We start from the raw sequence: 17,891 nt of genomic DNA on the forward strand, positions 1-17,891 counted from the left end.
CTGTCTGTCTGTCTGTCTGTCTGTCTGTCTGTTCAGTAACACCTCCTAACCCTAACCTGTCTGTCTGTAGGAGACTGGGAGTAGATCTGGGGGAGACTGACGTCTACCAGGATTCTAATGGAGGTGAGGAAGAGGAGGAGGATGATGGTGGTGGTAGTGATGGTTCTGTGTGACCCCTGACCTGACCTCTTGTCTCCATAGAAACGCGTATCCAGATCCAGGAGTCGGTCAGAGGGAGAGACGTTTATACTGGTTACACCGGATGTACACCGTTTAGTTTATCCTGGATACACCGGGTGTACACCGTTTAGTTTATCCTGGATACACCGGGTGTACACCGTGTAGTTTATACTGGATACACCGGGTGTACACCGTTTAGTTTATACTGGATACACAGGGTGTAAACCGTTAAGTCTATACTGGATACACCGGGTGTACACCATTTAGTTTATAATGGATACACCGGGTGTACACCGTTTAGTTTATTCTGGATACACCGGGTGTACACCGTTTAGATTATACTGGATACACCGGGTGTACACCGTTTAGATTATACTGGGTACACCGGGTGTACACCGTTTAGATTATGTGATCTGTCTGTCTGTCTGTCTGTCTGTCTGTCTGTCTGTTCAGTAACAACTCCTAACCCTAACCTGTCTGTCTGTCTGTCTGTCTGTCTTGTAACACCTCCTAACCCTAACCTGTCTGTCTGTCTGTCTGTCTGTCTGTCTGTCTTGTAACACCTCCTAACCCTAACCTGTCTGTCTGTCTGTACAGTAACACCTCCTAACCTGTCTGTCTGTTCAGTAACACCTCCTAACTCTAACCTGTCTGTCTGTCTTGTAACACCTCCTAACCCTAACCTGTCTGTCTGTCTGTCTAGTGACACCTCCTAACCCTAACCTGTCTGTCTGTCTGTCTGTCTGTCTGTACAGTAACACCTCCTAACCTGTCTGTCTGTTCAGTAACACCTCCTAACCCTAACCTGTCTGTCTGTCTGTCTTGTCTGTTCAGTAACACCTCCTAACCCTAACCTGTCTGTCTGTCTGTCTGTCTGTCTGTCTGTCTGTCTGTTCAGTAACACCTCCTAACCCTAACCTGTCTGTCTGTAGGAGACTGGGAGTAGATCTGGGGGAGACTGACGTCTACCAGGATTCTAATGGAGGTGAGGAAGAGGAGAAGGATGATGATGGTGGTAGTGATGGTTCTGTGTGACCCCTGACCTGACCTCTTGTCTCCATAGAAACGCGTATCCAGATCCAGGAGTCGGTCAGAGGGAGAGACGGTAATACAAGATACACCGGGTGTACACCGTTTAGATTATACTGGATACACCGGGTGTACACCGTTTAGTTTATACTGGATACACCGGGTGTACACCGTGTAGATATACTGAATACACCGGGTGTACACCGTTTAGTTTATACTGGATACACCGGGTGTACACCATGTAGTTTATACTGGATACACCGGGTGTACACCGTTTAGTTTATCCTGGATACACAGGGTGTACACCGTTAAGTCTATACTGGATACACCGGGTGTACACCATTTAGTTTATACTGGATACACCGGGTGTACACCGTTTAGTTTATTCTGGATACACCGGGTGTACACCATTTAGTTTATACTGGATACACCGGGTGTACACCGTTTAGATTATACTGGATACACCGGGTGTACACCGTTTAGATTATACTGGGTACACCGGGTGTACACCGTTTAGATTATGTGATCTGTCTGTCTGTCTGTCTGTCTGTCTGTCTGTCTGTCTGTTCAGTAACAACTCCTAACCCTAACCTGTCTGTCTGTCTGTCTGTCTTGTAACACCTCCTAACCCTAACCTGTCTGTCTGTCTGTCTGTCTGTCTGTCTTGTAACACCTCCTAACCCTAACCTGTCTGTCTGTCTGTACAGTAACACCTCCTAACCTGTCTGTCTGTTCAGTAACACCTCCTAACTCTAACCTGTCTGTCTGTCTTGTAACACCTCCTAACCCTAACCTGTCTGTCTGTCTGTCTAGTGACACCTCCTAACCCTAACCTGTCTGTCTGTCTGTCTGTACAGTAACACCTCCTAACCTGTCTGTCTGTTCAGTAACACCTCCTAACCCTAACCTGTCTGTCTGTCTGTCTTGTCTGTTCAGTAACACCTCCTAACCCTAACCTGTCTGTCTGTCTGTCTGTCTGTCTGTCTGTCTGTCTGTCTGTCTGTCTGTCTGTCTGTTCAGTAACACCTCCTAACCCTAACCTGTCTGTCTGTAGGAGACTGGGAGTAGATCTGGGGGAGACTGACGTCTACCAGGATTCTAATGGAGGTGAGGAAGAGGAGGAGGATGATGATGGTGGTAGTGATGGTTCTGTGTGACCCCTGACCTGACCTCTTGTCTCCATAGAAACGCGTATCCAGATCCAGGAGTCGGTCAGAGGGAGAGACGATTATACTGGATACACCGGATGTAAACCGTTTAGTATATTCTGAATACACCTGGTGTACACCATTTAGCTTATGCTGGATACACCGGGTGTACACCGTTTAGTTTATACTGGATACACCGGGTGTACACCGTTTAGTTTACACTGGATACACCTGGTGTACACCGATAATTTATACTGGATACACCGGGTGTACACCGTTTAGTTTATACTGGATACACCGGGTGTACATCGTTTAGTTTATACTGGATACACCTGGTGTACACCGTTAAGTCTATACTGGATACACCGGGTGTACACCATTTAGTTTATAATGGATACACCGGGTGTACACCGTTTAGTTTATTCTGGATACACCGGGTGTTCACCGTTTAGATTATACTGGATACACCGGGTGTACACCGTTTAGATTATACTGGGTACACCGGGTGTACACCGTTTAGATTATGTGATCTGTCTGTCTGTCTGTCTGTCTGTCTGTCTGTCTGTCTGTCTGTTCAGTAACAACTCCTAACCCTAACCTGTCTGTCTGTCTGTCTGTCTTGTAACACCTCCTAACCCTAACCTGTCTGTCTGTCTGTCTGTCTGTCTGTCTGTCTGTCTGTCTGTCTGTCTGTCTTGTAACACCTCCTAACCCTAACCTGTCTGTCTGTCTGTACAGTAACACCTCCTAACCTGTCTGTCTGTTCAGTAACACCTCCTAACTCTAACCTGTCTGTCTGTCTTGTAACACCTCCTAACCCTAACCTGTCTGTCTGTCTGTCTAGTGACACCTCCTAACCCTAACCTGTCTGTCTGTCTGTCTGTACAGTAACACCTCCTAACCTGTCTGTCTGTTCAGTAACACCTCCTAACCCTAACCTGTCTGTCTGTCTGTCTTGTCTGTTCAGTAACACCTCCTAACCCTAACCTGTCTGTCTGTCTGTCTGTCTGTCTGTCTGTCTGTCTGTCTGTCTGTCTGTCTGTCTGTCTGTCTGTCTGTCTGTCTGTCTGTCTGTCTGTCTGTCTGTCTGTCTGTCTGTCTGTCTGTTCAGTAACACCTCCTAACCCTAACCTGTCTGTCTGTAGGAGACTGGGAGTAGATCTGGGGGAGACTGACGTCTACCAGGATTCTAATGGAGGTGAGGAAGAGGAGGAGGATGATGATGGTGGTAGTGATGGTTCTGTGTGACCCCTGACCTGACCTCTTGTCTCCATAGAAACGCGTATCCAGATCCAGGAGTCGGTCAGAGGGAGAGACGATTATACTGGATACACCGGATGTAAACCGTTTAGTATATTCTGAATACACCTGGTGTACACCGTTTAGTTTATATTGGATACACCGGGTGTACACCATTTAGTTTATATTGGATACACCGGGTGTACACCGTTAGTTATACAGCTGTGAGTTGTTATTTTTTTAATTTTTTCATTTTTGACAAAATGAGCAGTCCTGGAAGTGACAGATTTTGACTCATATTGAGTGATAAGACTGAGCTATTTAGAAAATCCCTTAGCCTTTCGACTAATTTTGGGTTAGTTGGACTAATTTTGGGTTAGTTCTCTCAAGAAGAACTAACCAATCTCAACATGACAGAAAGTAAGACAGGGAAACCAATCTCAACATGACAGAAAGTAAGACAGGAGAACCTATTTCAACATGACAGAGAGTCAGTCAGGAGTCCCTGACCTTATCTTCTCTCAAGAAGATGTCTGGTAGGCCCATTTAAATACCTTTTTTGGACATTTCAAGATAGCAGATGTTTGAGTTGGGTCTATTAACACAGCTGTGAGTTGTTAATTTTTTAATTTTTGACAAAATGAGCACTCCTGGAAGTGACAGATTTTGACTCATATTGAGTGATAAGACTGAGCTATTTAAAAACACTTTTTCAACATTTCAAGATAGCAGTTAGTTCAGTTTGATCTTATTAAAGACAGCTGTATCATTTTTTTATTCATTTTGACATATTGTTTGGGACCACTTTTTTTGCTCTGTTTGAAGGCTGTCAGCTTCTTCTCAGGAGGAGAATCACTTAGCCTTTCAACTAATTTTCAAATGATAGGATGCCTATTTAAAAACACTTTTTCAACATTTCAAGATAGCAGTTAGTTCAGTTTGATCTTATTAAAGACAAATGAATCCACTGTGTCTGCCTTTCCACTGTGAAGACAGGTTCTTCTGCCCCCTGCTGTCTGTTGATGGTACTACTACTAGACACAGCGGCAGAATATATTAAACTAGACATTTGTTTTCATCTCAAAACCAGAGAGCAACCGCTGTCCGGTGAAGTCCACATAAAGCGTATTGCATGTAAACAAACAGTTAGGTGACCTGCAGCACGGTCAAAGCAAAATATATGTTTCAGACGTTTTAGGGACGACAAAACGACTATTGCTTTAAAACGACACAGAGAGTTCAGCGCCTACAGTTACGATCTGTCTTTAATTTTGCCCTTTTTTAAAACCATAAACTTGGATTAGCACAGCTAACACAGCTAGCACAGCTAACACAGTTAGCACAGCTAGCACAGCTAACACAGCTAACACAGTTAGCACAGCTAAAACGGCTTACACAGCTAACACAGCTAACACCGCTAACACAGTTAGCACAGCTAGCACAGCTAACACAGCTAACACCGCTAACACAGTTAACACAGCTAACACAGCTAACACAGCTAGCACAGCCAACACAATCAAAGGAAGCCAAATGCTCACTGGCTTCCCTTGCCTTCAACGCTACGGGCAGCAACAATGTTATACTCTTTATGACCAGACAGCATCAGACAGGACTGAGACAGACTGTTTCACTGTCCAGACAGCATCAGACAGGACTGAGACAGACTGTTTCACTGACCGGACAGCATCAGACAGGACTGAGACAGACTGTTTCACTGACCGGACAGCATCAGACAGGACTGAGACAGACTGTTTCACTGACCAGACAGGACTGAGACAAACTGTTTCACTTATCAGACAGGACTGTTATCAGAAGTTGTTAAAAACAGCCTAGAGCTATTGTCATATGGCCACCTGCAGATAATGAAAATTACGCAACTCAACCATGTGTCATTCAGTCAATTATTAAGGTAGAGACTTCTTATTCAGGATTCAGTTTATGTCTACCCCAAAGACAACGTGTGTTGAGTAAGAACTTCCTGTGACAACCGGAAGTGGTTAAAAACAGCCTAGAGCTTTTGTCATATTTCAACATGACGGAGAGTAAAGTCAGTCAGGAGTCCCTGACCTTGTCTTCTCTCAAGAAGATGTCTGGTAGGCCCATTTAAATACCTTTTTTGGACATTTCAAGATAGCAGATGTTTGAGTTGGGTCTATTAACACAGCTGTGAGTTGTTAATTTTTTAATTTTTGAATTTTTGACAAAATGGGCAGTCCTGGAAGTGACAGATTTTGACTCATATTGAGTGATAAGATTGAGCTATTTAAAAACACTTTTTCAACATTTCAAGATAGCAGTTAGTTCAGTTTGATCTTATTAAAGACAGCTGTATATTCTTTTTTTTGACCCAAAAATATTCTATGTTCACGCCCACTTTTTTTGCACTATGTTTGAAGGCTGTCAACTTCTTGTCAGGAGGAGAATCACTTAGCCTTTCAACTAATTTTCAAATGATAGGATGCCTATTTAAAAACACTTTTTCAACATTTCAAGATAGCAGTTAGTTCAGTTTGATCTTATTAAAGACAGCTGTATCATTTTTTTATTCATTTTGACATATTGTTTGGGACCACTTTTTTTGCTCTGTTTGAAGGCTGTCAGCTTCTTCTCAGGAGGAGAATCACTTAGCCTTTCAACTAATTTTCAAATGATAGGATGCCTATTTAAGAACACTTTTTCAACATTTCAAGATAGCAGTTAGTTCAATTTGATCTTATTAAAGACAGCTGTATCATTTTTTTATTCATTTTGACATATTGTTTGGGACCACTTCTTTTGCTCTGTTTGAAGACTGTCAGCTTCTTCTCAGGAGGAGAATCACTTAGCCTTTCAACAAATTTTCAAATGATAGGATGCCTATTTAAAAACACTTTTTCAACATTTCAAGATAGCAGTTAGTTCAGTTTGATCTTATTAAAGATAGCTGTATCATTTTTTTATTCGTTTTGACATATTGTTTGGGACCACTTTTTTTGCTCTGTTTGAAGGCTGTCAGCTTCTTCTCAGGAGGAGAATCACTTAGCCTTTCAACTAATTTTCAAATGATAGGATGCCTATTTTAAAACACTTTCTCTACATTTCAAGATAGCAGTTAGTTAATTTTGAGCATATCAAAGACAGCTGCAACTTTATTTTATTAATTTTCACAATGTTTTTTTTTTTCTCTGTCATTGAACCATGTTGAGCCGTGTGCCTGGTGATTGAACAGGTTTCCAGGTGTGTTTTTGAATATAGTTATTAATGGCTTCAGTGGTGTGCTGAGGTCCATTGCTTGCTAAGGGGGAACCTCCCACCCGGGTTCAGCCAACAGGGGGCGCACCCAGCCCCTCTAGTTAAACTGAATGTCTCTCTCTCTCTCTCTCAGGCTATGAAAAAAGCCCCACCTCCTCTCGCTCAGCCATTCTAACAGTGGAAGCCAGGCTCTGTGAGAAACTATGATAATAAACTGTGAACAATAATGAAGCCATGTTTGTCTGTGTGAGTGAGGATTTATTATTTAATTGTGTGATAACTTTAATTCTGTGATAACTTTATGTGATCCATCCTCTGTTTCTTAACTGAATAAACATTTTAAGATAGCAGTTGTTTCAGTCTGATCATCTCATGTACTGTTGGAACTTTATTTTAATCCTTTTTCACTATTTTTATTTTTTTTATGACAAATTCCAGAGCCTCTGTATACATTTGTACACATTTTTTCCCCACTCTCTACTTTGTACAATGACAGAGAAAGTGGGACTCTGTCATTTTTTCTGACAAGTTCTCTCATTGATCTCAGGTTCAGCCACCAAGGGGGTCACCCACCCTCCATGAAAACTTTCATAGGCTCTCTTTCACTCAGTAATCATGTAACAAGTGGACAGGCTCCCAGAGGCAGGGCAATCAAAGGCTCCAAGTCACTGAAGTGCCCATCAGCCCAGCCATTGTTATTATTCCTACCAGCCGTTCTACATGCAAACAATTTAAAACACTATAGTAAAAATTATTTATATTTTCTAGTCTGAGAGGTTCTGAATAGAACCTGTTTCCAAACAGTATGAATAATAACAATGGCTGGGCTGATGGGCAGTTCAGTGAGTTGGAGCCTTTGATTGCCCTGCCTCTGTATTACTGAATGAAAGAGAGCCCAGCCCTGAAATGAATCACCCTGATGATCCTCTAACCTCAACATAACAATGACGTAGGCAACCACCTTGGATGGACAATCAATGCAAGGTGTTAATCTCATCTCCTGAACGATCAATTTAACACAACTTTAAACCCAGGTTTTTTTCTTGTTTCGATATTTAAATGTTGAAAAAGGGTTGTGCCTATCTGAGTGTGTATATAATGGCCTTCTCCAGAGAAGTCATTCTCAATAGAACTTTATACTGAGAGAGAACACACTTCCAAGGAGCTGATTTTGGATTGTTACCTTTGCTGTATTCTGAAAACATTTTGTTGAGAAATTACTTGGAGCAAGATGGCATCTGCTACTGGTTCAAGGTAAGATATCTCTTTATTCATTCAATATATATATTACTGTAATTGTCTTGCTGTTAATAAAAATGTTATTAGTAGTTCTGCCAGACTTAGGAAGGTTGGAATTAGGGCAGCAGGCAATGTATTCCTATTGGAAGAGATTTAGAGGTCAAGGCTGCACCCTGTTCTAACTCTTAAGGAGATCCGAAGTTCCAGGGTGTAAGCTATACTCTCATGCCCAGAGAGAGGGATTTACCCGGGCAAAGTAGTAGAGGTTTAGAGGCCTGGAGGTCCATAGTTCAAGGGTGTAAGCTATACTCTCATGCCCAGAGAGAGGGATTTACCCGGGCAAAGTAGTAGAGGTTTAGAGGCCTGGAGGTCCATAGTTCCAGGGTGTAAGCTATACTCTCATGCCCAGAGAGAGGGATTTACCCGGGCAAAGTAGTAGAGGTTTAGACGCCTGGAGGTCCATAGTTCCAGGGTGTAAGCTATACTCTCACGCCCAGAGAGAGGGATTTCTGTCTGTCTGTCTGTCTGTCTGTCTGTCTGTCTGTCTGTCTGTCTGTCTGTCTGTCTGTCTGTCTGTCTGTCTGTCTGTCTGTCTGTCTGTCTGTCTGTCTAGTAACACCTCCTAACCTACCTGCCTGCCTGCCTGCCTGCCTGCCTGCCTGTCTGTCTGTCTGTCTGTCTGTCTGTTCAGTAACACCTCCTAACCCTAACCTGTCTGTCTGTCTGTCTTGTCTGTTCAGTAAAAAAATGTTAAATGTAAATGTAACACCTCCTAACCCTAACCTGTCTGTCTGTAGGAGACTGGGAGTAGATCTGGGGGAGACTGACGTCTACCAGGATTCTAATGGAGGTGAGGAAGAGGAGGAGGATGATGATGGTGGTAGTGATGGTTCTGTGTGACCCCTGACCTGACCTCTTGTCTCCATAGAAACGCGTATCCAGATCCAGGAGTCGGTCAGAGGGAGAGACGATTATACTGGATACACCGGGTGTACACCGTTTAGATAATACTGGATACACCGGGTGTACACCGTTTAGATTATACTGGATACACCGGGTGTACACCGTTTAGATTATACTGGATACACCGGGTGTACACCGTTTAGTTTATACTGGATACACAGGGTGTACACCGTTAAGTCTATTCTGGATACACCGGGTGTACACCATTTAGTTTATTCTGGATACACTGGGTGTACACCGTTAAGTCTATACCGTGTACACTGGGTGTACACCGTTTAGATTATACTGGATACACCGGGTGTACACCATTACGTTATACTGAATACACCGGGTGTACACCGATAATTTATACTGGATACACCGGGTGTACATGTTAAGATTATACTGGGTACACCGGGTGTACACCGTTTAGTTTATACTGGATACACCGGGTGTAAACCGTTTAGATTATACTGGATACACCAGGTGTACACCGTTTAGTTTATACTGGATACACCTGGTGTACACCGTTAGTTTATAATGGATACACCGGGTGTACACCGTTTAGTTTATACTGGATACACCGGGTGTACACCGATTATTTATATTGGATACACCGGGTGTACACCGTTAAGATTATACTGGGTACACCGAGTGTACACCATTTAGTTTATACTGGATACACCGGGTGTACACCGTTTAGTTTATACTGGATACACCAGGTGTACACCGTTTAATTTATACTGGCTACACCGGGTGTACACCGTTAGTTTATATTGGATACACCGGATATACATAGATAACTATGTGTGTGTGTGTGTGTGTGTGTGTGTGAGACGTCAGAGACTCTGCCATCTGTTTCTCTCGCTAAAACACACTGACCAACGCATGTTACCTAGACACACACTACTGAGTTGGGTCTATTAACACAGCTGTGAGTTGTTATTTTTTTCATTTTTTCATTTTTGACAAAATGAGCAGTCCTGGAAGTGACAGATTTTGACTCATATTGAGTGATAAGACTGAGCTATTTAGAAAATCCCTTAGCCTTTCAACTAATTTTGGGTTAGTTGGACTAATTTTGGGTTAGTTCTCTCAAGAAGAACTAACCAATCTCGACATGACAGAAAGTAAGACAGGGAAACCAATCTCAACATGACAGAAAGTCAGACAGGAGAACCTATTTCAACATGACAGAGAGTCAGTCAGGAGTCCCTGACCTTATCTTCTCTCAAGAAGATGTCTGGTAGGCCCATTTAAATACCTTTTTTGGACATTTCAAGATAGCAGATGTTTGAGTTGGGTCTATTAACACAGCTGTGTGTTGTTAATTTTTTAATTTTTGACAAAATGAGCAGTCCTGGAAGTGACAGATTTTGACTCATATTGAGTGATAAGATTGAGCTATTTAAAAACACTTTTCAACATTTCAAGATAGCAGTTAGTTAAGTTTGATCTTATTAAAGACAGCTGTATATTCTTTTTTTTTACCCAAAAATATTCTATGTTCACGCCCACTTTTTTTGCACTATGTTTGAAGGCTGTCAACTTCTTGTCAGGAGGAGAATCACTTAGCCTTTCAACTAATTTTCAAATGATAGGATGCCTATTTAAAAACACTTTTTCAACATTTCAAGATAGCAGTTAGTTCAGTTTGATCTTATTAAAGACAAATGAATCCACTGTGTCTGCCTTTCCACTGTGAAGACAGGTTCTACTGCCCCCTGCTGTCTGTTGATGGTACTACTACTAGACACAGCGGCAGAATAAATTAAACTAGACATTTGTTTTCATCTCAAAACCAGAGAGCAACCGCTGTCCGGTGAAGTCCACACAAAGCATATTGCATGTAACCAAACAGTTAGGTGACCTGCAGCACGGTCAAAGCAAAATATATGTTTCAGACGTTTTAGGGACGACAAAACGACTATTGCTTTAAAACGACACAGAGAGTTCAGCACCTACAGTTACGATCTGTCTTTAATTTTGCCCTTTTTTAAAACCATAAACTTGGATTAGCACAGCTAACACAGCTAACACAGCTACCACAGCTAACACAGCTAGCACAGCTAGCACAGCTAGCACAGCCAACACAATCAAAGGAAGCCAAATGCTCACTGGCTTCCCTTGCCTTCAACGCTACGGGCAGCAACAATGTTATACTCTTTATGACCAGACAGCATCAGACAGGACTGAGACAGACTGTTTCACTGACCGGACAGCATCAGACAGGACTGAGACAGACTGTTTCACTGACCGGACAGCATCAGACAGGACTGAGACAGACTGTTTCACTGACCAGACAGGACTGAGACAAACTGTTTCACTTATCAGACAGGACTGAGACAGACTGTTTCACTGACCAGACAGCATCAGACAACCCACTAGCTTCTAGAACTCTCGTCCCCTTGGAACGAGCCCAAACAAAACTCATCTCCAATACTGAAGAACGTGCAGTCAAAATAAATTCTGATCCATGGCAACTCACTGCCTAAACGCAAAACTTTTTGACTGCCCACCCTTGAGACAATCAGCAACCAAGTTGTCCTTAACACGGACATTTGAGAATGAGAATTAACCCTGATATTCTAAAAGCAGGGCAACAATGTCAATATAATTGTACCCAAAAATGGTCAGTTGGTTGCATTAATAATAATCATTACCAAATCTTACATGAAATGTAAATATAAAATATTTGGTTGCATGATCTTATTTTCAACGGCTTTTCAATTACATTTTGCTAGGTGGGATAGCCCCACTGTCAAAACACAGTTTTAACGTGTCTAAATCAATAACCAATATGCAGAGTTTGTGATACATTGAAAACCTAAACAAAAAATGTGCTATATACACAAACATCTGCCACAATAATCATATTACTTGTATTTTTTAAAACAAGCACCTTATAAACTGCACAAGCACCAGAAACACTGTTGTTTTGACAAGCAGCAATAAATCACTGATATCGATTAGGGGGTGAAATCAGGTTGTACGTGATGTTGAAACTAACAACTAAAATAAACACATGGAAATGGGAGATATATTTTACCTCACTGGTTAGAGGACAACCTGCAGAAGACAGTCAGCTACATTTTGGAGTGATACATTTAAATGTAGGGGTCGCTAAACAAAGGAACACAACACTTATTCATCGATATCATGCTAAAATCATTTGTGTGACAGTAGGGAGATGAAGTTGCAAGTCCTGTTAAAACGAACAGCTCAAAAACCACACAGAATCTGGGAAGAATGTGTACATCCCTGGTCAGAGGACAATTTGTGGAAAACAGCTAGCTACATTTTGAAGTGTTGCATTTTGATTCCAGTGGGTCACCAACATGGTAAGTGTAACACAACTCTTTTTTTGTTAGTCACTTTTTGTTAAATCACATAAATAGTAACTCTTCCATTTCAGAGCCTGGATTTTCCCCCTGAGGCTAATATCCATATCATGTTGAAATCAATAGAACAGGGGACAAACGTTTAGGGTTCTACATTGTGACATCATTAAAATACTCCTTCTACAATGTTAAAAACATTCTACATTGTGAGATTTAATTTCATTGATATCATGAAACAATTCCTTCATGTATGTATTTTCTGATGTTTGATCAGATATCTTTTATCAGAGTATCTCTTCCCACATTGAACACAGCTATAAGGTTTCTCTCCTGTGTGTCTCCGCTGGTGTAAAGTCCGACAGCTAGATGTAGTAAAACTCTTCCCACATTGAACACAGCTATAAGATTTCTCTCCTGTGTGTGTTCTCTGGTGTAGAGTCAGAGTTCTAGATGCAGCAAACCTCTTCCCACATTGACCACAGATATAAGGTTTCTCTCCTGTGTGTGTTCTCTGGTGCACTGTCAGCACTCCAGATCCACCAAAACTCTTCCCACATTGGTCACAGCTATAAGGTTTCTCTCCTGTGTGTATTCTCTGGTGTGATACCAGATGGCCAGATTGAGGAAAACACTTCCCACATTGATCACACCTATAAGATTTCTCTCCTGTGTGGATTCTCTGATGAATTTTAATGCCTGATGGGGAGGTGAATCTCTTCCCACAGTCAGAGCAGCAGTGAGTTCTCTTCCCTGTGGATGTCTGCAGGTGTTTATTGAGGTGTCCTAATGTGGGAGAAACTCTTGCTGAGGGAGAAAAAATAGAAGCACATAGGCTAGCGGAAAAGGAGACGGGCCGCAGGCTCTAAGTGAAGGGGACAGGTGGTTATGTTGCTCTAAGCAGAAAACATGCAAAGGCCAGGAAAGCTATATGTATGACCATGACGAAATATATACCAAGCGTAAGCATGCGATACAAGCATTATTTCATATCCATATGAGGAGGCTAGCCCATACTATGTTAGAGCTAAAAGAAGATACGGGCGTTGTCCATTGGGTGGAAAGAAAAAGATGGCAGATCGAATAGGGGGTTTTACTTCATTTGCATAGAGGATGGACCTATGTTTTGTATATGCATAAAAGCAGAGCCGAGGCCAAAAGAAGGCAGTTGTTTTTCCGCGGACCGACTCGGCTTTACTACTTTGTATTAAAGTCTATATTGAATTCACAAGTTCTCGTAAGAAGTGTTATTCTTAAGACAATTTTCCACCACACTGTCTCCACTGTTCTTCCCTTAGATTATTCTGAAGGGTCTGGATAGGTCTAATCAGGAAAGTGGTGGAGTTTACACCATATTGCTTACACATTACACATATACAAACATCTAAGGGTTAGGGCCAAGGGAAAGAGTTAGGTAGTGAACTGGGAACGGCTGATTCACTACGGGGAAAGAGTTAGGTAGTGAACTGATTCACTATGGGGGTAAAGAGTTAGGTAGTGAACTGATTCTCTATGGGTAAAGAGTTAGGTAGTGAACTGATTCACTATGGGTAAAGAGTTAGGTAGTGAACTGATTCTCTATGGGTAAAGAGTTAGGTAGTGAACTGATTCACTATGGGTAAAGAGTTAGGTAGTGAACTGATTCACTATGGGTAAAGAGTTAGGTAGTGAACTGATTCACTATGGGTAAAGAGTTAGGTAGTGAACTGATTCACTATGGGTAAAGAGTTAGGTAGTGAACTGATTCACTAATGGGTAAAGCCAAAACCAAACAGGAGCCTTTTTTATTTGTTTGTGAACAAGCATGCGTACGCTGGAAATAGAATGCATGAGAGAAGACAGACAAGGCTGTGAGCATCAACGGTATCACAAGTATATAGAAAGCCAAATTAGAAAGCTATTTTTCTCGTGGTGCAACGCAGGTAAAATGAGCTGATGAATTCACAGAAAATAGACTGTTTCTGCATTGTTACCGACTCTGGAATTGTGAAGTGCAGGTTAACATTTTACATCATGAATCTTGTTCTGGAGGCAGCTCTACAGAGTGGTGACTAGCTGGCACAGACACAGTCATAACATCAGATTTTAAAATCTAACCACAATGCCAACCCTAATGCTTAACCCAAGGTTCTCCAACTGGTGGCCCGCCAGCAACATTATTTAGACAATCAACAACATTATTTAGACCCCCAAAGCCCCCCAAAGGAATAATGAGTATTTTTGTTCATTAAAAGAATCTATTCAAAATGTTTTAACTTGGACCTGAGATGCAAAAAGTCCCAAATGTAATGTCCCAAGAAGGATGTGACCCTACCTAAATAATGCAAAAGTTACATTTTAACTTTATTCATGAGGAGATAGAATGCAGGAGACAGTCAACTAATAAAGCAGGCAGCGGAGCATTTCTTTTAGGTTCTGAAATGTAAAGCTGCAACCACAGCGTAATCAATAGGAGGTGAACAGCACCTGGTGCTGAAATGTAAAGCTGCAACCACAGTGTAATCAATAGGAGGTGAACAGCACCTGGTGCTGAAATGTAAAGCTGCAACCACAGTGTAATCAATAGGAGGTGAACAGCACCTGGTGCTGAAATGTAAAGCTGCAACCACAGTGCAATCAATAGGAGGTGAACAGCGCCTGGTGCTGAAAATATAGCAGCACAATCAATAGGAGGTGAACAGCACCTGGTGCTGATAATATAGCAGCACAATCAATAGGAGGTGAACAGCGCCTGGTGCTGAAAATATAGATAACTTGTGATGCAAGTGTTGCATAGCAACAGATGGAGAAAAACTACACCAGTCGAGTAATTCATTTCAACAATAATCTTCATTTTAATTTGACTTTACAAACAACAAGAGGGCTTAATTGGAGTCTATTTCTTCAGAGCGAAGGCCCATATAAAATATCTTAACTGTCTGAGCTAGGCTATGTGGCTTAACAGCATCCTTCACAAGACAACAACATGGCCTAATAGAAGTGGGATTTTCTTTTTAGGCCTATTTACAATTGGCCAGAAATGTAGCATCCTACATAAAAAAAAAATGAAAGAAAAAAAGGCGATGTCTGTATCTGAACGTCTGTATAGGGATAAACTGATCCTTTAACGACAGAACAAACATGGAATTCAACCAGCTCAATTTTAATTACAGCCTTATCCAACGAGGATACCGTTTTCTTAGCAAGGGAGGAGAATTATCCACCAGAGAATATCACATTAAAATGAAATGATATCTTTGGGCATGCTGTAGTCTTCAAATCTGGAGGAGAAGTTGTCTGGTCCTTCTCCAGTGTGCTGAAGCGCAGTAGCCTTCCAGATGACAAGTCCAAATCGAACAACTCAAGCTTCCTAGTAAATCTTTTTCACCATGTCCACGACTGTTTCCCTCTTCCTTGTAACTGCAGATTTTACCCGTTTAAGTTACAGAATGTCTGCCAAAAATGCAATTCTCTGATTCTGTCACCAGCTTGCTGAAAAGACGGTGTTGTGTTGCTTGATGTCTCCCTGACAAAGTTTATTATGCGCATTACTTTATCCATCACATCCTTTAGCTCAGCGTTTAGTCTGGTACACAACACACTCTGATGGATGAGACAATGTAAACCATGTTTAGTCTGGTACACAACACACTCTGATGGATGAGACAATGTAAACCATGTTTAGTCTGGTACACAACACACTCTGATGGATGAGACAATGTAAACCATGTTTAGTCTGGTACACAACACACTCTGATGGATGAGACAATGTAAACCATGTTTAGTCTGGTACACAACACACTCTGATGGATGAGACAATGTAAACCATGTTTAGTCTGGTACACAACACACTCTGATGGATGAGACAATGCAAACCATTCATTTGTGGGGCGATTTCCTTCAACTTGCTGACCATGCCCCTGTGTCTGTCCACCATAGCAGGAGTCCATCAGAAACCTCTGTCCACCATAGCAGGAGTCCATCAGAAACCTCTGTCCACCATAGCAGGAGCCCCATCAGAAACCTCTGTCCACCATAGCAGGAGTCCATCAGAAACCTCTGTCCACCATAGCAGGAGTTCATCAGAAACCTCTGTCCACCATAGCAGGAGTCCATCAGAAACCTCTGTCCACCATAGCAGGAGCCCCATCAGAAACCTCTGTCCACCATAGCAGGAGTCCATCAGAAACCTCTGTCCACCATAGCAGGAGTCCATCAGAAACCTCTGTCCACCATAGCAGGAGTCCATCAGAAACCTCTGTCCACCATAGCAGGAGTCCATCAGAAACCTTTGTCCACCATAGCAGGAGTCCATCAGAAACCTCTGTCCACCATAGCAGGAGCCCCGTCGGGGACCACAGAGTTGACTTCTTCTAATGACAAGCCATGCTGCGTAAACAATTCTTGCAGCTTTGTGAATAGGACGTCCCCGGTGGTGTGTCCTTCCAGGGGAACGTCCCCGGTGGTGTGTCCTTCCAGGGGAATCAGTGCCAGTAGCTCTTCTTTAAAGTCATTTCCATGAAAATAACGGACATATACACACAACTGTGCTACATCAGTGTTGTCAGTTCTCTCATCAATAGCCAGGGGAAAATGCTCTGCCTGACTGAGCCCCTCCAGAACAATCCTATGCAGATCATCCGCCAGAGCACGGACACGCCGTCCGGCTGTTGTCACAGACAGGGGCACCTGTTTGACAGACGCAATTATGCTATCCATATACTTGTCTGTGGCCAAATCCTCCAAAACTGTCACCATGCTCTTTTTAAATAGCTCTGCGTCTGTGAAGGGCATGTTGTGTTTGTTTATAACCCAGGATGCTTTTAAGAAGCACTTGGACCTTCTGTTGTTGGGTCAGGCCACGGAGGATTCTACTGCCGTGTTTGTAGCTTGTAGTTAATGCTTCAGTGTTTCTGCTTCAGGCCTCTGTCTGGGGCGCGAAGTTAACTTTGAAAGTACCACGCTTAGATTCATAAGGCTGTCTGAGATTGAATTATTTGCAAACAGTGATATTTTCATTGCAAACAAGACACACTGGCTTGGCATTGGAGAAAGATAGTCAGATGAATGCATATCTCTCTGTCCGTTCTTCCCTGAAACTTTGATTTTCATTATCCACCTTTCTTTTGCTACTTTTTGAGAGAGACATGTTCTCTTGCTATCAAGCTAATTGTTCTGAACGAATGTTGACATTAATACAGTAGTGTAGACTACATTAGGCTACGTAGACCTGTTTTTACCCACCAATCAACACAGAAAAATTTACAGAAAATTTTAATTGAATAAAGTAATTGGTGATTTTATGAACTTAATCTGATCAAAATTATTCATTAATTCAGCCTATTCATTGATTCAGCCTATTCATTGATTCAGCCTATTCATTGATTCAGCCTATTGTGTATTTGTAGTGTAGGCATATTAATTCTGCTAATATTATATGCTAATTATGTTCTGCCGACTTTAACTCAGAAAAAAAATTGTCCCGAAGCCAAACCTAGTTGGCGAACCCTGTTTTATAGTATGTCATGGCCTTTACTGGCCAACTGCTGTTATGTATATGATATAC

At 42.0% G+C, this 17,891-nt stretch overlaps 1 long non-coding RNA gene across 1 annotated transcript; it reads left to right on the forward strand.

Moving 5' to 3' along the window:
• Positions 1 to 1,048: 1,048 nt before the first annotated feature.
• Positions 1,049 to 1,502, forward strand: LOC115191157 (uncharacterized). The gene is made up of 3 exons (XR_003877550.1): positions 1,049 to 1,165; positions 1,244 to 1,285; positions 1,489 to 1,502. It is a non-coding gene; the product is annotated as an uncharacterized LOC115191157 (long non-coding RNA).
• Positions 1,503 to 17,891: the final 16,389 nt, after the last annotated feature.

Source organism: Salmo trutta, unplaced genomic scaffold (assembly GCF_901001165.1).
Source record: "Salmo trutta unplaced genomic scaffold, fSalTru1.1, whole genome shotgun sequence".
Lineage (NCBI taxonomy): Eukaryota > Metazoa > Chordata > Actinopteri > Salmoniformes > Salmonidae > Salmo > Salmo trutta.